This window comes from Anabrus simplex, chromosome 1, assembly GCF_040414725.1.
Source record: "Anabrus simplex isolate iqAnaSimp1 chromosome 1, ASM4041472v1, whole genome shotgun sequence".
NCBI lineage: Eukaryota > Metazoa > Arthropoda > Insecta > Orthoptera > Tettigoniidae > Anabrus > Anabrus simplex.
The window spans coordinates 127,321,909-127,346,043 of NC_090265.1; positions in this window are offsets into that span (position 1 = coordinate 127,321,909).

Below are 24,135 nucleotides of genomic sequence, written 5' to 3' on the forward strand. Positions count from 1 at the left end.
AGTTACCTGGCGCATACTGAAAAATCGCATCCTCCCTTCCAAAATGCTAATGAACACCGTGCCTGGTATACTGATCAACGAAATATCCCGATAAATGTTGTAATCCCTGTTGTTCCCTTGCTTATAGATAGGTGCAATTACTGCTTTCATTCAGAAGGTACCTTACTAATATTCCATGCTAATCTTATTACTGTATACGATTATTTCATTCCTGTCTTCCCAGTATATTTCACCATTTCAGGTCTAATTTCCTGTTGTTGTATGACAATGTAGTTTATTTGCATCCTTTCCACTTCCTCAAGCGTAATTTCACTAACATCACTGTCCTCTGCCCATGAGGCTCGGTTGTTCGTAACGGTTCCAGAAAGATTGTATTTTCCATTGAAAATATTTTCACAATATTTCTTTCGACTGTCGAGTGATTCCCTGGGATCTATATGAGTACACCTGATTTACATAAAACATTATTCATTTCCTTTTCCCCCCTCCCTTTCTAAGATGCTTTAGTATTGCCCCTACCGCTTGACCTAGTCTTTCCAGGTTATTACTGAAATCTTCCCATTTCTTCTTCTTATTCTTGGATTGAACAATTATTTGTTTCATTCTTTTTCTTTCATCTACGCACAATTCCCTGTCTGCATGAATCATTGTTTGGAGCCATTTCTGATACGCCTTCCATTTAACCTTCTCCTTTCTGCGCTTGTACTTTCCTCAACATCTGCCTTAACCTCATTTCTGGATAACACTCTACCGTGGTTCTCTTTCCTTCACACGCTTTCCCCGCCTAAAAATGGAGTCCCCTATAACCAAAGCCCCAATATCACCTACTTCATTAAATCCCCTCCCCTCCTGGTCTCCCTTATCTTCCCTAACGGCTGCATAACCTACCTCTTCCTTTTTCTCCCTCCCATGCCCCTCTCATGCCCCTCTTTTATCTCAATCTTCTCGTCATCTTTTCTATGTTTCTCTTTCCTCTTACCTCACCCCTCCTCTGTAATACTTGCCTGTTCCTCATCTTCCCTCTGGTGTTCTATTAACAGTTACTCATACCGTTTCCTCACCAATAACTTTTATGAATTCTTTCCCTGACTAGTCCCCTTGGCCCTTAATTTCCCTCCCTTTAAATCATTAGCCATCTATCCTTTATAACTTCCCCTCCCTTTGTATATCTACCGTGTCCTGTGCATTTTTGAGGGAGACCTGCCTTCATTACTGGACACCGTTAGAAGCCTAATCACATCTTAAACACTTTCTTCCCTCATATTCCTAAACGCTCGCTCACACTTTCGTGGAGTAGCACTGATCAAAACAGTGGACAAAAATGGCCAATTAGACACCAGTGGGATCCGAAACGGGAGATTATGGGTTTGGATCCCACTGGTGTCCGGTTGGCAATTTCTGTTCTGTACTTAATATCTCTTCATTTCGTACTATATGTACTGAACACGACCTTATACGTTGCAAGTTTATTTCGAAACTGCTGTGTCTTAAATTATTCATTGTTTCGTAAATTGCAAATTTGTTTCTCAACACGGCTCACTACGCGCTCAGATTAGAAATGTCAGAACGTAGTCGGAACTGTCATAAACGTGGGACAAACCTGATTCACTCCTCTTCTTTTCTCAGTAAGTGTTTTCAGGGAAAGAGACGACAGATTTTACAACCTTCACGGGACTGGCGAGTGTAGTGCCGCGTTGCGGATTGATACGGCTAATGCGATACCTCCGGCTCTCCATGTGGCCTAGAATCGGAACATTTCTACTAACTCTGAGACCGTTTTGGAGTCCTTTTTCAATAGATTTAGAACTTGTGATAAGATTACGATCAGATGATATTCAATGTTTGTGAATTATTTGTGTTGTTGATAACTTTGAATATATATTGGGTATGCAAAATAAAACTGGCTCAGAGAGTACTTACAATATTTGCAATATGACTGACACGAAATTGAACCTTGTTAATGAACGTCAGAGGAGGTGCTGGAGATGGCCACCGTTAACGTCGATGCAGCAGCTGCTCTGCCTGAGGCATAGCAGCATTAGCGTTTCTGATATTCTGCTGTAGCTCTTCCAGTGTGTGAGGATTATTGAAGTACACTTGACCCTTCAATTTGCCCCACAGGTAAAAATCGCAGGAAGAGAGATCAGGCGATCGAGGGGGCCAGTTGATTGCACTGCCTCTGCTGATTGTTCTCTCCTTACCAAACACCTCATGCATTCGTGATTAGATTGTCAATGCGGCGTGTGCTGGTTACTCCGTCTCGCTGAAAATATTCATACAATCGTTCATCTTTTGTGAATTGATCCATATATTGCACCCATAACACGTATGCCCTAATGGCAATGTGAATAATTTGATTTTAATTTAATTTATTTTAGTATAAGCATTGAGTTCAGTAAGAGAATTTCGCTTGGAACTTGGCAGAGAACCTCAGTAGTAATCCTAAGCCAGCTGGACCTCTTCCTGTCACGTACAGTGTTCACAATTATGTTGTACAGTGTCCTCCAATAAACAACAATGGGCCGACGAAACACACCCTCTGGAACAAAGCTACTGTTGAAGTGGAAGACGGAGAAAGACGATGCTGAAACTAGGATAGGATATGCCCAATACCCCTTGAGAAAAGTGGTTAGTCCAAAAATCTGAACGTCGAAAAGATGGTCAACCAATAAGAGTGGAGAAAATTATTAGTGCCTTGCCAAGCGGGAAAATATATTCAGTTCATTTTTACCAGGTGAAAGTTTCTTACATGTAAACTTAGTTGCCCCTCACCGCCAGTAATTCATAATAATTTGTGCGATTATAAATGTGCCTAGATGTCAGCTGTTTAATTAAAATGTGGAAGTGCGTCATAGGAAAGTGTCCTTCCAAGGCATATTTCGAACCGCAGCAAACTACAGCCAACTGGCGATCTTCCGCCGCCAAATAGAGCGCCAAACAAGCCGAGGGCATAATTTAAATGTGTAAGAGGTGATTCGAAGTCACGCCTGCCTGGTGAATTCGCGACGTTAATAGGACCTCTAGACTCCAACCAGAAAAGTACCGGTATGTAGGCAGCTGATATAGGAGATTTTGCTCCGATGAACTCCCACCGCCTAGCCCAAGAAAATAGTTTGCGCGGGAGGAAACTCAACTACAAAACAAACTGCAAGAAGCCTAACGCGGTCAGTCGATCGGATTGTTTTCAGTCGCGCAGTTCGTGTTACAGTCGTCACCTAAGTGGAACTTAGTCTATTATGAAAATAACAAAGGATTATGTATTTGTGTAAGTGAATAATGGGCAGAGCGTTTATCGAGTGCCACATTTTGCTAAGATAATCTACGGACGAAATAGTTTTCTAACTCGAGAACTGTTCTATTCTTTGCCAAAGTATTCATTGTAGGAATTTTGAACAGAACTTGTTTGTTGCGGCTAAGATTAACTTGAATCTCAAATTTTAGAATGCAGAAACAGCTAGCGGTTATTTATTTCAGTAATATTGAAGAGGGAATAAATGTAACAGTTCTCTCAATATTTGACAAATGTAGGTGTGTCGTATTTGAGACAGATTTCTTGGGAAATTATCTATCTGAACTAAGAAGGGTGGTCGCCAGCAGGTGAATAGAATGAGAGCCTTGTTGTCAAGGTCGCATAGATATTCTTTTGGCCCCGTCTAGGACGATGACCAGCGTGAATATAAACAAACAATCCCTCATTAGCCTTGTGTCTCAGTAGCAGTGCAGAGAGACCGCCTGACGTAATTTGGTATTTCCAGCTGACCGAGTAACGTGTCCTAGTGTCTGATCATATTTTCTTTGTTCTCACGGAGACAGGCGTGCAGTCTGTTCATATAAAATAATAATAATGTTATTGGCTTTACGTCCCACTAACTACTTTTACGGTTTTCGGAGACGCCGAGGTGCCAGAAGTTTGTCCCACAAGAGTTCTTTTACGTGCCAGTTAAATCTACCGACGCGAGGCTGGCGTATTTGAGCACCTTCAAATACCACCGGACTGAGCCACGATCGAACCTGCCACCTTGGGTTGGGAAGGCCAGCGACTCAGCCGCCTGAGCCACTCAGCCCGGATACATAAAATGAATTTCATTGCAAAGCTCGTATTGTCGTTAGTATACTTTTTTATTTTTTAAAAGGTACAATCAAAGGTTCCATCTTTACAATAGTATTTTTTGTTTAATTAGCAATTAACAAATCGGGACGTGTTTCGTCCTTCTTGGTGGACATTATCATCCGAAATAATTGTATGACAAGTAAAATAGATAAAGACAAATACACATTAAAATACGATACGGGTTACCGAATACGTCAAGTTAAAATGCATGATCAAATTTGAAGAATGTTCTTAAAATATTCGAGCACAATTGCTTTTTAGTTCTGTTAAAATGAAGATAAAATTAAATGTTGATTAGGTCGTAAATACACATTATTTTTGTAACAACTTATTCGGCTTTCAATATTCACAAACAATTTTTTTTTCACAATCAAAACATGATAACACCACTCCACAGAATAGTCAACCCAATGAGCAAAGGAGCAAACATTACCAACCTTAACATCTACAAATATCTCGACATACTCCCACCTAGTTTACAATTTTCTCCAAATTGGAAATTATCAGGACATTGAGAGTAACTGAACAATGTATGCCAAGCGGATTCTTTCTCCTCTGCATCACGAAATCAAATATTTAGTCTTTTAGGAGAAACCACATTTCTTCCTGCTCTTGTTCTTAATTCTTCAGGGGATTTAGACACATCCTCATCCTTGAGCTGGGTTTTCGTTTGATAACTCTCAGCGCTAGACTGGACCTCCAAGGGGTACACTCTCTGTAGAGGACGTACAACAGTACCACTGCTAGTCTTTAGTTGAACCACCGTACTCTTCCACCTCTTCCTGGAATGAGATGCTCAATTCTTGCCAAAGGCCAATCCATCTTCTTTCAATTGTCCGATCCTATTATAATCACCTCACGAACTATAGACTTCCTAGTTTCACGTCGTTTTGTCCATGTTAACTATCCCAGATATTCTGAACAGAAACGTCTTCTTAGCTCTTCTCTCATTCTTTGCAGATACCGAATTGTCCGAGTGATGCTTGCAGACTCAATGCAGTCCAGGTCAGGCACTCCTGTCTCTCGTACTTCTTGTAGTGGCATGGATGGAGTCAATAGAGTAGGATCTTTATTATCTTCCGCCGTATAAGACAATGGTCTTGCATTGATCATTGCTTCACAGTCAAGAAGTACAGTCTGAAGTTCATCCCATGACAATGCAGCCTTCCCCAGCGTCTTCCGTAAAATTTACTTTACCAGGCTCACTAATCGTTCCCAGAAGCCTCCCCATCATGAAGCATAGGCGGATTGAACCTAGAAATTGTGCGTTCTCCGGTGCTGTATGTAAAAATTTGATCACAGTCTAACTTTTCCAGAGCATTGCATTGTCCTCGAAAGGGCAAGCGCACGTGAATAGGACAATCCATGCCTTTGACGAATCACGAAGATACAAAGGTCCTGCAAAATCTAATCCGATGACTTCGAATACGGCTGCATCCTTGATGCGAAGATCAGGCAAAGTAGGGGAGTGAGTGTCGAAGTTTTATTGCTTGGAAACGCCGGCAAATAACATATTTCTTGACGATTTCTCTCGCAAACTGGCGTCCTTTAAGGATCCAGAATCTCTCACGTAACAAATCTAGGAGAATTGCTGGACCGGGATGATTATTTTACGATACACTTCTTCCGCAAACTTTTTGACCACCGTATGTTCGGGAGGAAGCAAGGCTGGTAGTCTGAAGGGGCCCTTGTCAACACGTTTGACTATCCGTGTCTGGATTATTCTCTGGTCTAACGCTATGAAGTCGCATGCAAAGTCATTACATAAGCTAAGTAAGTGCACTTTATAGCAGCTGTGCTAAACTACCCCTGTTGGCTTACCACCAAACCGAGAGTGGAAAATGTTTTCTTCCCCACTTGAAAGTAGTTCATTTCTTCTTTTTCTTTTCTTTGCTAGGGGCTTTACGTCGCACCGACACAGATAGGTCTTATGACGACGATGGGATAGGAAAGGCCTAGGAGTTGGAAGGAAGCGGCCGTGGCCTTAATTAAGGTACAGCCCCAGCATTTGCCTGGTGTGAAAATGGGAAACCACGGAAAACCATCTTCAGGGCTGCCGATAGTGGGATTCGAACCTACTATCTCCCGGATGCAAGCTCACAGCCGCGCGCCTCTACGCGCACGGCCAACTCGCCCGGTGTTCATTTCTTCGGCCGGACTAATAGAAATATACGAACATTGAGATCCACTGTCTATCAGTAACCTGACCTTCCTGATTTTGTCACCATTCTTTACATAAACTAGCAGAGTATGTAGATAGACCTCCGTTTGGGAGCTAATTGACAAATTGCTATCAACGTATGAAGTAATGAACAAGGAAAACTTTTCTCGTTTGCTCTCAGGACGTTTCCCCTCAACACATTCTTTCTCTTCCGCTTGGTATTTCTCAACAGATGGGCATAATAATGGCGCATGTCGTCCACGACAAACAACACTTCGTGCTCGACATTGCTGAGCATAGTGGCCTGCGTTGGTACAAGGAAAACAGCGCTTAACTTTAAACAGAGCCCTTTTTCTGTCTTCAAGTGACATTTTTTGTGTACGGAGGCATTCTGTTTAATAATGATTCACCCCTTTACAAAATACATACTTCTGAGAGTCAGATTCAATTCCGAGAGCAGCAAGATCGATCGCAGAGGCAAAATTAACTTTGTCCGTATCACGTGATAATAATAATTTCGTGTGGCTATATCTAGCCGAGTGCAGGCCTTGTAAGGCAGACCCTCCGATGAGAGTGGGCGGCATCTGCCATGTGAAGGTAACTGCGTGTTATTGTGGTGGGGAATAGTGTTATGTGTGGTGTGTGAGTTGCAGGGATATTGGGGACAGCACAAACACCCAGCCCCCAGGCTAATAGAATTCACCAATGAAAATTCAAATCCCCGACCCGGCCGGGAATCGAACCCAGGACCCTCTGAACCGAAGGCCAGTACGCTGACCATTCAGCCAACGAGTCGGACATCACGTGATTTCCCCGGATTCTTAGCCTGGCTATAGGAAAGAGACTGATTATTTGCCATTGCGAATCTCTCCTCCCCTTCTACTTCTCTTTTCAAAAACAACATTAAGTTACCCATTTGCTCCTACAGTGTCCTACTGGGTTCATTGGAACGTTGCCACACCTCAATATGTCTGTGGGCAGATACGATTCTATTAGCGGAAACAATAATGCGGCCTAATTGTCCGAGTAGACATTTAATACCTCTAGTGCCCGTAACTGATTTTCTACTTGTCATACAAAATGCTGAATTTGACTGTCTTCTTTTCCAAAACTAAACTCAGTAGCTCCAGAACATAATACTCAAATAGGAGGTCATTACGCCCAAATCTACGCCCGTGCCCGTGAATTCTCTTTCGTGGCTTGAATCAAATACTGAACATTTTCTTCCCTGCTTATCGACTGACTCTCGTCAATTGTGAGAACTGTGACCACACCTTCAATATGTCTGCGGGCAGACACGATTCTATTAGCGGAAACAATAATGCCGCATAATTATCCGAGAAGACATTTAATGCCTCTGGTGCCCCAACCGGCTATTTCCCCGTCATACTTATTTATTCCAATTTCGGTAGACGAAGAGATATTTCGCTTTCCGAACGATCACCAACACAACTAGATGAAGTATGAGCAGCGCTATTCATTGTGATAAAATCGGAGGCCTTACCTTTAATCCTGTGGTAACGTAAGGTATACTCCTCTGCTTTCTCCATTTTTGCCATCAGTACTTCTTCAATCTCCTCTCCCTTTATCATTAGTCCAGCCCGGGGGCCACACACGCGTGACGACTGTCGTTTGTTTACTCGCTCGCGGCCTACTCAGAAAGGATTCTTCTTTCTTCTTCTAGAATGGTGTGGTTGGACTCATTTGTTATCGTCCAGTCACGAAATACTCAGAAAGAATGTTCTCTAGCAGCAAATACAGTAGACAATACGCGACACCGAGCGAGACATCGAGGGACAGCTATTGGAGCTCTCTCTAGCGAGTAGACCTGAGAACTATTGATTCTGTCATAAGAGCACGTGTATTTTTGTGTGAAGTTTTTGGTGTTATTTATGCGTTTTCAGTGAGTTGACATAATTAAATAGTAGCGTGTGTCATTCCTTGATATCTCCTCTCAACATGAGGGGAAAGGTATGTGCTGTGTTTGGCTGCAGTAACTATGAAGTAGAAAAGAATGCGTGGTCGTTCTTCAGGTTCCCTCGTGACAAGAAAATGTAAGTAATATTGTGTTTGCATATATATTCTTCCAGTGACAGAGATTTTTATAGTACTTCATAATCTTCTGACCTGCTCGACCCATAACTGGCTTAAAATGTAATACGCATATTTTATTGTATAGTGCAGCAGTTAACCTTCAATACCGATGTGTTGTTGTAGGTGTGATCTGTGGGTTTTGAAATGTCACAGAAGTGATTTGGATAAGGTGTACAAGAAAGAAGGGACGTTACGCTTATATAAGAATTATAAGATCTGTTCAGATCATTCCAGGCCAGCGACTTTAAAAATCCTCGACTATACAGCCAAGGGTATGTTACATTTTTACTCTAATAGTACGTAAATATTCCTCAAAGCATCACTATCGACAACATTTTCATATTTTCTTTCTTTTATCCCTTTTCGCAGATTAAAGCCGGGATTTTATAGATTATCTTTCTGTTAGTAGGCTTCATGTTGAGAGGAAAATTGTCCAGCTATTACATGGTAATTCGCCGGGCTGAGTGGCTCAGACGGTTAAGGCGCTGGCCTTCTGTCCCCAACTTGGCAGGTTCGATCCTGGCTCAGTCCGGCGGTATTTGAAGGTGCTCAAATACGTCAGCCTCGTGTCGGTAGATTTATTGGCACGTAAACGAACTCCTGCGGGACTAAATTCCGGCACCGCGGCGTCTCCGAAAACCGTAAAAGAGTAGTTAGTGGGACGTAAAACAATTATTATTATTATTATTATTATTATTATTATTATTATTATTATTATTATTATTATTATTATTATTATTATTATTAAATGTCAATTCATTGCATCATATGTGTAAGGAATATCTTTTAGTAGGCTTCATGTTAAGAGGAAAATTGTTCAGCTATTAAATGTTAATTCATTGCATCATATATGTAAGGAATGTGTCGATATTTTTATTGACAAGTGTCTTAATGTGATGATACAATGTTTTTAAATGAGAAAAAAGACAAATCCAACCGTAAGAGTTCAGGCAGGAATGCTAAAGCTACAAAAGTAATGCATAAATGAAAGACCAAGCCATTTCACAGCAGTCCATTTCACTTCTTGTTTATATGTCTAATTTCAGTCTTTGAATAATAACCTTTTAAATAATTTTTCATTCATTTATCCAGAATTGCTTTAGCAAATTCGAAGTTAATACCTCAATAACACTTTCTTTCTAGACGTAATTTATTTATCCATTTCCGTATCTACATTTCCATCGATATTTGAATTTAGCGCGATTTTTTCAGGTCAAGTCACTAGGAGCGCCACTGTCGAATTGTCTCCCATTTTAGCAAGGCTAAATCCGTAAGTGTCGCGTATTGTCTCTATTGTATTTGCTAGCAGTGCTCTGTACTGCCAACCTCTGTACTTAGGAACTATGCTTGCTTCGATAGCTGGTGGTGGTGATTATTAGATTCTTGCCGTGGACAAGACGATTGGTCTGGATGGTTAGGATTCTTGCCGTGGCCAAGACCATTGGTCTGGATGGTTAGGATTCTTGCCGTGGACAAGACCATTGGTCTGGACGGTTAGAACCCGCTAAGCGGCCCTAGGCCCCTAGTTTCGTGAGGAAACACGATTGGTCTGAACGGTTAGGATTCTTGCCGTGGCTAAGACCATTGGTCTGGACGGTTAGAAGCCTCGAAGCGGTCTTAGGCCCCTAGTTTCGTGAGGAAACACTATTGGTCTTGCGCTTTTATTGTGCTGCGGTTGGTAACGCATTATGATGAAGTTTCTTGACGGGAAGGAGATCACATGCTACTTTACATTGGCCAATAGGAATACAACAAGCTACTTGAGAGATGAATATGGAGTGCAATAATCTTAATTGGTTATACAAGTTAAGTGTACTGGTACTTCTTGGGGCGGGATGGTGGGTTCCTGGACATCGCAATGAACACATCTCTCCTATCAGACGCTCTCCAAGTAAGATTGCATTAATTTCCATTTACTATACGCGCACTTTATCTTGAGCCCGATTTTTACGGGGTGAGGAGTAAGGAGGGAGCGCTGACAGTTCCGGTTTTACGGCCAACTGAATGGAAATGAAATCTGAATTGAATCGATAGTATGATCGATCGATATACATTTTCTAAATCTTTATTTCCGGTATCTTAGCATGATTTCTCTGACATTACACTTCAACAACTACATGCACAATCGTCACTGTTATCTGCAGCACTATGAATTATCAGACATATCACTTTCAGAATTATTTTCACTATTGTCACTGCTATCTGCAGTACTATTAATGACAATCGCGTCCATTGCAATTTCCATTACACCGTCGTGCCTCCAATATTCCTCTTCCTGTTCTTTGACCTTTTTGCAATACTCCTCCCAGTCTGCGGCAGATACTAAATTGAATGCCTCGATGGTGAGTTGTCGTAAATTAACTGCTGACATGTCTCCCGTAATATTATGTCGTTTGAATTCCCGTTTTATTTTTGCCCATGCCAATTCAATGGCGTTCAGATCACAGGTGTATGGGGGAAGACGAAGGACAACGTGACCTGTCTCACCAGCCATAACGTCAACAGCATAAATTTTATTAGGAGGCCTGTTTTCCTCAACTAATCTATACAGCGCCCCTTTCCGTTGATTTGCGTCGCAGACAATGCTTCTCTTGTGTAGCCATTCGACCATCGTCACTCGTGTGTCATACCTCGATGGTATTTTATCCACCTGTCGAGAATGATATGGTGCATTATCCAATATTATCACAGATGCAGGAGGCAAATTGGGGAGCACAGATGTCTTAAACCGTTTCTCAAAATTATGGGAATTAATTTGTCCATGGTAATCGCCTTGGGTACTTCTGGCTTCAAATATTAATTGTGCTTCTCCAATGAATCCTTTCTCAGATCCAACACTTGCAATGATAAGCCTTTTCGAAGAGCTTCCCCATGCTGTAACACCCACAACATCGTTCTGTCTCTGCCAGCATTTTCCAGTCGTCATATTATTATCGATCCAGGACTCGTCCAAGTAAAATACTGCCTTGCCTTCTTCCCTAGCATGTTTAATTGTGACGAGGAATCGTGCTCGCCAATCAACTATATCTGCCCGCTCCAGAAATAAAACACGTTTGTTTTGGACCTTCTTCCACACAAAGCCCATATTTTTCAAAACTTTTCGGATGGCAGTTGGGCTCCACTTCCACTGAATGTCTTCTTTCAGCACAGGGATCAGGCTGTTCACGGTAGGTACGACTTTTTGGACGGCATAGAATTTTTCAATGGTGTTCCTTATCGCTCGTTTGTCGAACTCGTCCAGTTGTATCTTACCTTGAGTTCTCTCCCTACGGTAAAGAGGAGAACATCATATAAAACTTGCACATGACACCCTACTACTATCCATAATGATATAGGTTAGAGTAGATTAGTTAGATTGGTCAGACAAGCCTACCTATTTTTACCATGGGTGGCGGGTGATTCATCAGGGTGAGAGGCAGAAAATGACTTAATCCTCTTAATAGTTGCCGCAGATATGCCCGTGTACGCGGCAACTCGTTTAAGAGACTTGCTGAGGGAGAAGAGCAGCTGTTTATTTTTTTTCTCTATAGCACGGCAATCGGCAACTTTAGCTATAATTTCTCTTCCCTCACTGTGTATAACCTTTGAGGGGCGTTTCTGTGGAGGTGTTCTAGGTGGTTCCTGTGATGTAATGAGATTTTCCTCACTCATGTTCATTCCCAACCTATATTTTGAATTTGCAACGTAAACAAAAACAGTACTAGTATGAAAAGTGTACACTAGATGTCTCTCGGCGATGCATAATCGATTCATAGTTCGCGTTTCAAAGGTTGCCAATACGGATGGCAAAGGTCTACCGATTCAGCACTAGGGAGCACCGGGCTCAAGAAAAAGTGCGCGTATAATACTTATAACATTACAAATATAGTGGCCCCCGGGCTGGATTAATACCCTTCCTTTGTTTCAGCACAGATGTTTTCACAAATCTGACTGTCCAGTTCCGATAACTCGTTTCTTCTCTCTTTGAGCACTAGTAAACGCGCACTTATTAATTGTAAATCTGCATCCCTCTGCGTCACTAGGTCGTCTATAGCATTGCAAGCTTTCGTGAACAATATGCGGATAACCGCACTTTTCTTAGTTACTTGTATAGGCGCCATAATTACGATGTATGAATGTAAACAACAGGATACGGTATACTGGATATTGATTGCAGCCAATGGCCAATAAATACATACACAAATTAATTTTCTTCACTATATCTCACTATACATTTTGTTCGTTTCAAGCTGTCCTGTAGGTGATATCTCCCACATTGTTTACCACAAAGTTCACAAAAGTAGTGTTCATCCGGTGAGTGAAAGGACTTTATTTTACATATACGATGATGAAATGCACAGCAAATCGAGTCACTGTGTGTCTAAGAGCGTAGTTGGTTTGAGTCCATTCCTTATTTATCATTGCAGCGGTGCAGTAAAATTCCTCCCAGATATTTGTCCTTTTCTCCTTCCTATCATTTAGGTGTTTTTCTGAAGCTTTGGTTGTTGGTATATGCAATCTTAATTTAACATCCTCGATGAAGAAAGTTTCCTTCCGAAGTTCATAAACTAATCTTGTAGGAGTAAATTTTGAAACGGCTAGTGCCCTTTTCAAGAAACTTGCTTTTACACGATCTAATGTTTCGATATACAGACACAGCTACATTCGCTATAATCAAATAATAATTCAACAAAGTCTACGTTTAAGTCCTGTCAACGGTCGCCAAATGTTGATTAGGTCGTAAGTACACATTATTTTTGTAACAACTTATTCAGTTTTCAATATTCATAAACAATTTTTATTCACATCAAAACATGAAAACACCAGTCCACAGAATAGTCAACCCAATGAGTAAAGGAGTAAACATTGCCAACCTTAACATCTACAAATATCTCGACATTAAAATTAAAAAGTGCAGTCTAGTGTAAAAATTAGATAGGCCTATAATTAGTTTTAAGAAAATTGTACATCAAGAGCCTTGCTGTGTGTTGCGTGTGATTAGCTATATGATAAAAATGTGTTGTGTTGGATTAATGCCCGCTTCAAACAAGATATCTCAAGCCATCATGGTGGTTTATATATCCTTTGTTCGAGAGCCGAGGTGGATATCCAGGGAACCGGCCGACCCAGCATCAGGTAAAGAAATGTTGATTCTCTGTATCTGTAAGGTCCAATGTGGTGTTTTGTTTCACAGTAATAAAATGGCGTACGGCTTTTACTGCCGGGAGTGTCCGAGGACATGTTCGGCTCGCCAGCTGCAGTTCTTTTGACTTGACTCCCGTAGGCGACCTGCGCGTCGTGATGAGGATGACATAATGACGAAGTCGACACATATACCCAGCCAGCACGCTAACCATTTGGCCATGGAGCCGGACTGTTTCACATTAAGTATAGTAGAATCCTCATTCGTGTGTGAAGGATATGATATTTGTAGAGTAGTATCGCAGAGTTCACCTATCAAATAATAATTTTCTATTTAAGATGTTAGAGTAAATTAAAACTAATTTATCGATCGAAATTTTAATCGATCTAATTTAATTAAATATTCCCAACGTTATAAATAGGTACATTGCGGTCACAGTTAAAGATAAAAATATAATCAGGCTAATAATAAAGTGTTATCTGTCAAAAGAATCACGCTATTTTTACCTGGTGGAAGTGCGAATATGGTAGAAGATAATAATAATAATAATAATAATAATAATAATAATAATAATAATAATAATAATAATCAATAACACAATTTTTGAAGGTATAAAAATCCACGTAATAATCAGGACGAATGATTCCGCAGACCGATAATTCTTACTGAGTGTTATTTTTATAATTTTGAATAAGAGTTTGGATTACTAGTAAACATATGAGCATTGTTGACCAATGCTAAAAAGAAGAATATAATTATCGGGTAATGAAATATTAATTGAGCCAATACCACATCAGAGAAATAATATAAAGCTTTGATAACGGAAATAAATATAGTTAATATTATAACAGTCTATGGGTAGACCAGAGAGGATTTCAAAATTTATGCCAGAAAGTTGAAAGTTAGGATCTATACATTTTTCTGAGGAGGCAATTGACTTAAGTCTGAGACAATTGTAAACCATTGATAACAATTTCAACCTGTTTTCCAGTCAATGATCGGGCCAGGGATGGATTGAATGAAGCCCCCCTCTTGCGGCGAGGACAGGAATTGTGCTGGCTGCCGAGGCCTGTCGTACTCCTCTGGGGCAATGCGTAATGACTGACAGATGAAATGAAGTGATAGTGTAGAGTGTTGCTGGAATGAAAGATGTCAGGGAAAACCGGAGTACCGGGAGAAAAGCCTGTCCCCCCTTCGCTTTTTCCAGCACAAATCTCACATGGAGTGACCTGGATTTCAACCGCGGAACCCAGTGGTGAGAGGCCGACAAGCTACCGTCTGAGCCACTGAGGGTCTTCGATTACTAGCGTCTAACAAATAAATGGATATTATGCACCAGAATAAAGCAGATTGGTCTTAGATGATAATCAAAGGGAATAAGAACATATCAGTGAATATGAGACCATTGTAGTGAGTGTTACGTTGTGATACCCCATGATAAGCGTGAATGCGCATGCAGTACTTTGAGTATAATGTTGAAATATGTGGCCCCATAAGAGGTCTTGAAGCTATGACGAGATATAATTATAATGTGAAGATTCTATATTACAATAATGAGGAAGAAGTAAAATAGGGGAAATAAAGGTGAGTTAAATGCCAGTGTTCCAAAAGGGGATGCTCGTTAATTGCATTACAGACAAGATGGACCAAGCGGATATCAAGAAAATGTATGCAAAATAGTAATCGAAGTGTTATGAAAGTTGACATTTAAGTAGAGCTCTTAAGTTTCAATCACGCTTTTCGACTGGTGATTAAAACATATTTTCTGCCTAATTGCTGTCAGGAAAATAATTGTATGGTTTAGTCCTTATAATAATCCAGGTGTGTGTGTGTGTGTGTGTGTGTGCCATACTGGACGCTACGATAATAAATTAATAATTTAATTACATTTTGAATCATTTTATTGATCAATAAGCCAGTTATTCATAGATTAATTATTCAATTATGAAATCATGATAAAATATATCAGACATGATGCAAAACATGAATACGGTATTGAGAGAGATCAGTGAGTCACTAACGTGCCAGTAACATTAGCCAAATACGTAGGTGGTTTGAAAAGTTCTCGGAATGTACTAGAATTAAGTATCTTACCTCGGTGGAACTGCTTTTATTTTTCAACATAGTCTCCCTGTAGACTAATGCATTTGGTCAAGCGATGTTCCGATGCTTTCATCCCATCTCGAAAATGAGATTCCTCCAGGCCTGCAAAATACCTCTCCAATTCGGCTGTCAGTTCTTCCCTTGTAGAAAATCTCCGTCCACCGAGGAAAATTTTCAGCTTGGGGAATAGATGAAAGTCTAATGGTGCCAAATCAGGTAATAAGGTGGATGTGGCAACAATTCGTACCCCAGTTCATGAAGTTTTGCCATGGCAATAACACTTGTGTGCGGCGGATCGTTGTCCTGATGAAGGATGACCTTTTTCATTGCCAAATAAGGCCTTGCAGTTGGTCTAGGAGGTTTGCATAGTATCGCCCCGTAATTGTTTGGCCAGTAGGAAGATAATCTATCAGCAGAATGCCTTTTGCATCCCAGAAAACTGAGACCATGGCCTTTCCGGCCGAACGCACTGTCTTTGCTTTCTTTGGTGGTGGTCAATCAGCATGTTTCCAATGCTTTAACTGCTGTTTCGTCTCTGGGGTATAGTAGTTGACCCAAGTTTCGTCTGTAGTCACAAACCGGCGCAAAAAATCTTGTTGGTTTGCACTGAAAACGGGCCACACTTTGTTCGGACATTTCCAATCTGGTGCGTTTATTGTCCAATGTCAAGAGCCGCGGCACCCACCTTGCGAATAATTTTTTCGTGCACAGTTCTGCGAACCACGTGACCTTGCCGCGGTGGGGAGGCTTGCGTGTCCCAATGATGCAGATAGCCGAGCCGCAGGTGCATCCATATCGGATGGGTATCTGTTGAGAGACCAGACTAACGAATGGTTCATCGAAAGGGGGGTAGCAGCCTTTCGGTAGTTGCAAGGGCGGCAATCTAGATGATTGACTGATACGGCCTTGTAATAAGACTCAACATGGCTTAACTGTGTTGATACTGCTACACGGCTGAAAGCAACGGGAAACTACAGCCGTAACTACCTCCCGAGGACATGTAGCTCTCTCTGTATGAATGATGTACTGATGATGGCTTCCTCCCGGGTAAAATATTCCGGAGGTAAACTAGTCCCCCATTCGGATCTTCGGGTGGGGACTACACGAGAGGGGGCGATCATCAGGAAGATGGATACTGACATCCTGCGAGTCGGAGCGTGGAATATTAGAAGTTTGAATCGTTGTGGTAGGTTAGAGAATCTGAAAAGGGAGATGGATAGGCTAAAGTTAGATGTAGTTGGTATAAGTGAAGTACGTTGGCAGGAAGAACAAGATTTTTGGTCAGGCGACTACCGAATTATCAACACAAAATCAAACAGGGGAAATGCAGGAGTTGGTTTAGTAATGAATAATAAAATAGGGCAGCGGGTAAGCTACTACGACCAGCATAGTGAAAGAATTATTGTCGTCAAGATAGACACTAAACCAATGCCCACCACAATAGTTCAGGTCTATATGCCTACTAGTTCAGCGGATGATGAAGAAATCGAAAGAATATATGAGGAGATAGAAGATTTAATACAATATGTAAAAGGTGACGAGAATCTAATTGTGATGGGAGACTGGAATGCAGTGGTAGGCCAAGGAAGAGAAGGTAGTACAGTAGGAGAATATGGATTGGGACAAAGGAACGAAAGAGGAAGTCGGCTGGTTGAATTCTGCACTGATCATAATTTAGTCCTTGCCAATACTTGGTTCAAACACCACAAACGACGACTGTATACGTGGACGAGACCTGGAGACACTGGAAGGTATCAAATACACTTCATTATGATTAGGCAGAGATTCAGAAACCAGGTGTTGGATTGCAAAACTTTCCCAGGAGCAGACGTGGACTCTGACCACAACTTGTTGGTCATGAAATGCCATCTGAAGTTGAAGAAATTGAAGAAAGGAGAGAATGCAAAAAGATGGGATCTAGACAAGTTGAAAGAAAAGAGTGTGAGGGATTGTTTCAAGGAACATGTTGCACAAGGACTAAATGAAAAGGCTGAAGGAAACACTATAGAGGATGAGTGGAGAGTCATGAAAAATGAAGTGAGTAGGGCTGCTGAAGAAATGTTAGGAAGGAAGAAAAGATCAACTAAGAATCAGTGGATAACTCAGGAGATACTAGACCTTATTGATGAACGACGAAAATACAAGAATGCTAGAAATGAAGAGGGCAGAAAAGAATACAGGCGATTAAAGAATCAAGTGGATAGAAAGTGCAAGGTAGCTAAGGAAAAATGGCTGAAGGAGAAGTGCAAGGATGTCGAAGGCTGTATGGTCCTGGGAAAGGTAGATGCTGTATACAGGAAAATCAAGGAAACCTTTGGAGAAAAATCTAGGTGTATGAATATTAAGAGCTCAGATGGAAAGCCACTTCTAGGGAAAGAAGACAAAGCAGAAAGATGGCAGGAGCATATCCAACAGTTGTATCAAGGTAAGGATGTAGATAATTTGGTTCTGGAACATGAAGAGGCTGTTGATGCTGATAAAATGGGAGACCCAATTTTGAGGTCAGAGTTTGACAGAGCTGTGAGTGACCTAAGTAGGAACAAGGCACCTGGAATTGATGACATTCCCTCTGAATTACTGACTGCCTTAGGAGAAACCAGCATGGCAAGGTTATTTCATTTAGTGTGCAAGATGTATGAGACAGGAGAAGTCCCATCTGATTTTCGGCAGAATGTTGTTATACCTATTCCCAAGAAAGCCGGTGCTGACAGGTGTGAAAATTACCGCACCATTAGTTTAGTATCTCATGCCTGCAAAATTTTAACACGTATTATTTACAGAAGAATGGGAAAACAAGTTGAAGCTGAGTTGGGAGAAGATCAATTTGGCTTCAGAAGAAATGTAGGAACACGTGAAGCAATCCTGACTTTACGTCTGATCTTAGAGGATCGAATCAGAAAGGACAAGCCCACATACATGGCATTCGTAGATCTAGAAAAGGCATTCGATAATGTTGATGGACCAAGCTATTTATGATTCTGAAGATGATAGGGATCAGATACCGAGAACGAAGAATTATCTACAATCTGTATAAAAATAAGTCTGCAGTGATAAGAATCGAGGGCTTTGAAAAAGAAGCAGCAATCCAGAAAGGAGTGAGGCAAGGCTGCAGTTTGTCACCTCTCCTTTTCAATGTTTACATAGAACAGGCAGTAAAGGAAATCAAAGAGAAATTTGGAAAGGGAATCACAGTACAAGGAGAGGAAATCAAAACCTTGAGATTTGCCGATGATATCGTTATTTTATCTGAGACTGCAGAAGATCTCGAGAAGTTGCTGAATGGTATGGATGAAGTCTTGGGTAAGGAGTACAAGATGAAAATAATTAAGTCCAAAACAAAAGTAATGGAGTGCAGTCGAACGAAGGCAGGTGATGTAGGGAATATTAGATTGGGAAACGAAGTCTTAAAGGAAGTAGATGAATATTGTTATTTGGGTAGTAAAATAACTAACGATGGCAGAAGTAAGGAGGACATAAAATGCAGACTAACACAAGCCAGGAAGAGCTTTCTTAAGAAAAGGAATTTACTCACTTTAAACATTGATATCGGAATTAGAAAGATGTTTTTGAAGACTTTCGTGTGGATCGTGGCACTGTATGGAAGTGAAACATGGACGATAAGTAGCTCAGAAAGAAAGAGAATAGAAGCTTTTGAAATGTGGTGTTACAGAATAATGCTGAAGGTGAGGTGGATAGATCGAATCACGAATGAAGAGATACTGAATCGAATTGGTGAGAGGAGATCGATTTGGCTAAATTTGACGAGAAGAAGAGATAGAATGATAGGACACATTCTAAGACACCCAGGACTTGTTCAGTTTTTTTTGAAGGAAGTGTAGGTGGTAAGAACGGTAGGGGTAGACCAAGGTATGAATATGACAAGCAGATTAGAGCAGATGTAGGATGCAATAGTTACGTAGAAATGAAAAGGTTAGCACAGGATAGGGTGGCATGGAGAGCTGCATCAAACCAGTCTATGGACTGATGACTCAAACAACAACACCCAATTCTTCTTTTAAAATATAATATTTTCGTTCAGAAGACATCCCTACAGCTTCTGCAATCTCCCGCACTTTGAGTCGACGATCCTCCATGACCATTTTATGCACTTTTGCGATAAATTCTGGGCTCGTAACATTTTTTGGCCGTCCACTACGCGGATTATCGTCCAGGCTCTTACGACCAAATTTAAACTCGCTGGTCCACTTGGCAACAGTTGAAAATGAAGGAGCAGAGTCCCCCAGTGTGTTCTTAAAGTCGGCATGAATTTCCTTTGCTTTCATACCTTTCTTTACAAAGTATTTAATCACTGTTCGAATCTCAGTTTTTTCCATTGTCACAAATCACTACGCGGGAACAACAACAAAGAGTCGTCACTACCACACTCCTGCAGCTAGAGCACTGACGCGCCACGTGTTCACTCACAAAGGATGTGTGATTATTGCGCGGGCACCTCGTTGCTCTAGCACTGACATCTAGCGGTGATTCCGAGAACGTTTCAAACCGTCCTCGTATTGTTCTAATTCCGGAGTTATAAGAAGTCATGTTATTCTTGAGAATCATGCAGATTAGAATGGAAGGTGCATGGATTTCTGTGCTTCTTTTTACTGTAGTTTGTTTGCGTAAAGTATAATGTTAGGTCAGTTTAGGATATTTTCTTTTACAGGTCATTTATTTTCATGTTTCAGTTAGGATAGGGGGCACTATGTTTAAAGCGTCAGATGTACATTTGTAGATAGGCATGGGGCTAGGATTTAGGACAACCATCTTGGCCCTTGTGGCAAAACAAACGTTTCCTTTTCCTCTGTAAGCAAGTTATCAACTCAGAAAAATTAGGCACTGAACGGACCTAATGAAATGTATCACTATTGTATTTAACGACAAATGTATAAGTGAGTTGACCATTTCAGTAAGAAATCTGTTGTTATGAAATGACCAAGCGGTTATAATTTTGGAATGTAATAGGAATGGTCAACTTAATAAAATTTGTAACACCGTCGGCAGCCCTCAAAATGGTTTTCCGTGGTTTCCCATTTTCACACCAGGCAAATGCTGGGGCTGTACCTTAATTAAGGCCACGGACGCTTCCTTCCCACTCCTAGCCCTTCCCTGTCCCATCGTCGCCATAAGACCTATCTGTGTCGGTGCGACGTAAAGCAAAAAAAAAAAAAAAAAAAAAATTGTAAGATGTAAAAACAAGGTCAGTTCAGATGAAACAGTGCAGTGAAAATGAAAGCGAAATAATTTTCGCAGTTGACAATATTTTTACAGCAGAGGTATACAAGATTTGAAATAAGAGAATATGGTATTATGAAATTGAAATGTATTTTATTTTTTTGCTATTTGTTTTACGTCGCACCGACACAGATAGGTCTTAGCGGCGACGAAGGGATAGGAAAGGCCTAGAAGTGGGAAAGAAGCGGCCGTGGCCTTAATTAAGGTACAGCCCCAGCATTTGCCTGGTATGAAAATGCGAAACCATGGAAAACCATTTTCAGGGCTGCCTACACTGGGGTTCGAACTCACTATATCCCCTAACCGTGCGACCAACTCGCCCGGGGTATTATGAAATCTTATCTATATATATAAAATAAGAGTTTTGTCTGTACATTGCTCAGAATTTGAAAAGAATGGTATTTCTGTATTGGTCATGTCCACAGTAACAAGAAAATGCATTTTTTACTTTTCCGTAATGTCTGTCTGTCTGTCTGTCTGTCTGTCTGTCTGTCTGTCTGTCTGTCTGTCTGTCTGTCTGTCTGTCTGTCTGTCTGTCTGTATGATCGCACACGCATCAATAGAAAACGGCTGAAGATAATTTAATGGAAATCGGTATTTAATGTCGGGTGATGAACTACTACAAGCTCGGCTATAAATTGTTTTATTCACGCTGAGTGAAATGGTAGTTATGGGGAAGGCCTGAAATGTAATTCTCAAATAAGTTATTTATGTTATTAGTGGTCGTATCGATAAGTACTACATAACTAACGTAACTTTAGTTATGTCGTAAGTTAGTAGTAGTTATGTAAGAACTTATTAAATTTCCGATCACTTATGTCTCATACATTGTTACCGTACCACATACATTCGGAGATATTCATGAATTTGGATTTATGTTACTAAGTCCATATCAGCGCCGAGTCACGAGAAAATGGGTAAACAGAATTTAGTGAAAATCGGTATGTATAGTCTGAGAATAAGGAACTACAGTCTACGATATAAATAATTTTGTAATACTCCCTAATATCACAGAGTCGAAAGAAAACTAATGTGAAGGCCTGCAATATAGAAAGCTCATAAACTTTATCAACAATAACATTATATTGACCATTGTTTGTTGTTATGTGCTTTTTGTCTTCTGTTTCCTCTCATCCCCGATAGATATGTTTACTGCAGCGTACCGAGGTTTTTTTATTTGCTTGACGTCGCACCGACACAGATATGTCTTATGGCGACGATGGGATAGGAAAGGTCTAGGAGGTGGAATGAAGCGGCCGTGGCTTTAATTAAGATACAGTCCCGGCCTTTTTGGTGTGGAAATGGGAAACCACGGAAAACCATTGTCAAGGCTGCCGACAGTGGGGCTCGAAACCACTATCTCCCGAATACCATATTCAGGTTTGCCGGCAGTGGGGTTCGAATCCACTATCACCCGGATGCAAGCTCACAGCTGCGCGCCCCTACCACACGTTTAACTCGCCTGGTCGTACCGACTGTAACAGCCTACCTGTATATTGGTGGGAAGCAGCTGGGGTGTAAGATAACTTTCTTCTTTAGCATGCCATTCCTCTGGTTCATACATTTTCTAATATACTGTATCTGGTACGTAACACACTGGTTCATCATAGTATTCGAGCTATACAATCCCTACTCTGAGCCTCTGATAGGAATGAGTAGTGTGCATATTTAACGGAATAATGACAGAGGAGTGTTCACGGCAGTCTGCGACCTGGTTATTCCAGCTCTGGAACTTCGGACTCTTAGATCGGCACCGTAGTACTGTTCGTTGAAAGTGAGAAAGTGTGCGGTTTTTCATTTGATCGAGTATTTTACATGATAACATTGTTTTCAATCGCTACATTCCTACTGACGTTTTTGTAATGACCTATGTTGAATTCAGTTAGGAAAACCACCAAGTCAGTATTTCTGAGAATCACGTAGCGAAGCACGGGTACATCAGCTAGTATATATATAAGGTCACAAGGCTGACTGGCTCAATGACTGACTGACTGACTGACTGACTGACTGACTGACTGACTGACTGACTGACTGACTGACTGACTGACTGACATTAATGTTTGCCCACTTCCAAGTGAGCTAGGAACTTTAAATTCGGAAGTCTGATAGCTATTAGGCTGCAACGCAAGGAAAAATTCCAAAAAGTTGAAATTTTTCATATTTAGTCCCCTTCCTCCCAGTCAAAATATCGGACTAAAATTTCGTGTTAGACCCTTCCAGATGAGCTAGGAACTTGAAATTCGGCACTCTGATAGCTATTAGGCTGTAAACCCAAGGCAAAATTCCAAAAAGTTCAAATTTTTTATATTTAGCCCCCCACCGAATCAAAATATCGGATTCAAATTTCGGGTTAGACCCATCCGGTCCAGATGACCTAGAAACTTGGAATTCGGCAATCTGATAGCTATTATTCTATAACCCAATAAAAAATTCCAAAAAGTTCAAATTTTTCTTAATAGCCCCCAGCACCGAATCATAATATCGGACTCAAATTTCGTGATACACCCTTCCGCCCAATCAAATTATCGGACTCAAATTTCGTTTTAAACACTTCCACCGGCAATCTGATACCTACTAGGCTGTAACTAAAGGAAAAATTTCGGAAAGTTCAAATTTTTCATATTTAGCCCCCCCCCCGCTCAATAAAATTATCGGATTTAAATTTCGTGTTAGACCCTTTGAGCCGGCAATCTGATACCTATTAGGCTGTAACCAAAGAAATCATTCCAAAGAGGTCAAATTTTTTATATTTAACCCCCCCCCCCCGAATCAAAATATCGGACTCAAGTTTCGGGTTATACCCTTCCAGATGAGCTAGGAACTTGAGATTCGGCTGCAACCCAAAGAAAAATTCCAAAAAGTTCTAATTTTTCATATTTAGCATCCTCCTCGCTCAATCAAAATATCGGACTCAAATTTCGTGTTAGGCCCTTCCAGATGAACTAGGAAGTTGAAATTAGGCAATCTGATAGAAATCGGGCTGTAAGCCAAGGAAAAATTCCAAAACATTCCAATTTCTCATATTTACCCCTGCACCGCCCAATCAAATTCCTCTGGCCCCTAGCACCAAACATAGTAGCGGACGCCATAATGCAGTATCCTACAATATTAAAATTTGGCAAAAATGTAGCTCCTAACCTGTAAGAGACGTAGAAATTGCAAGAAGTTCAAATATTTAACCTTTTACCCATTAAAAAATTCGAAATATTAAGCAAAATTTAATGACGGAGCAGACTTTCGTATCGAGCTATCTTGCGGCTCAACGGTAATCGCTATCAATAAACGGATTGCACTTTCTTTCCTAAAATT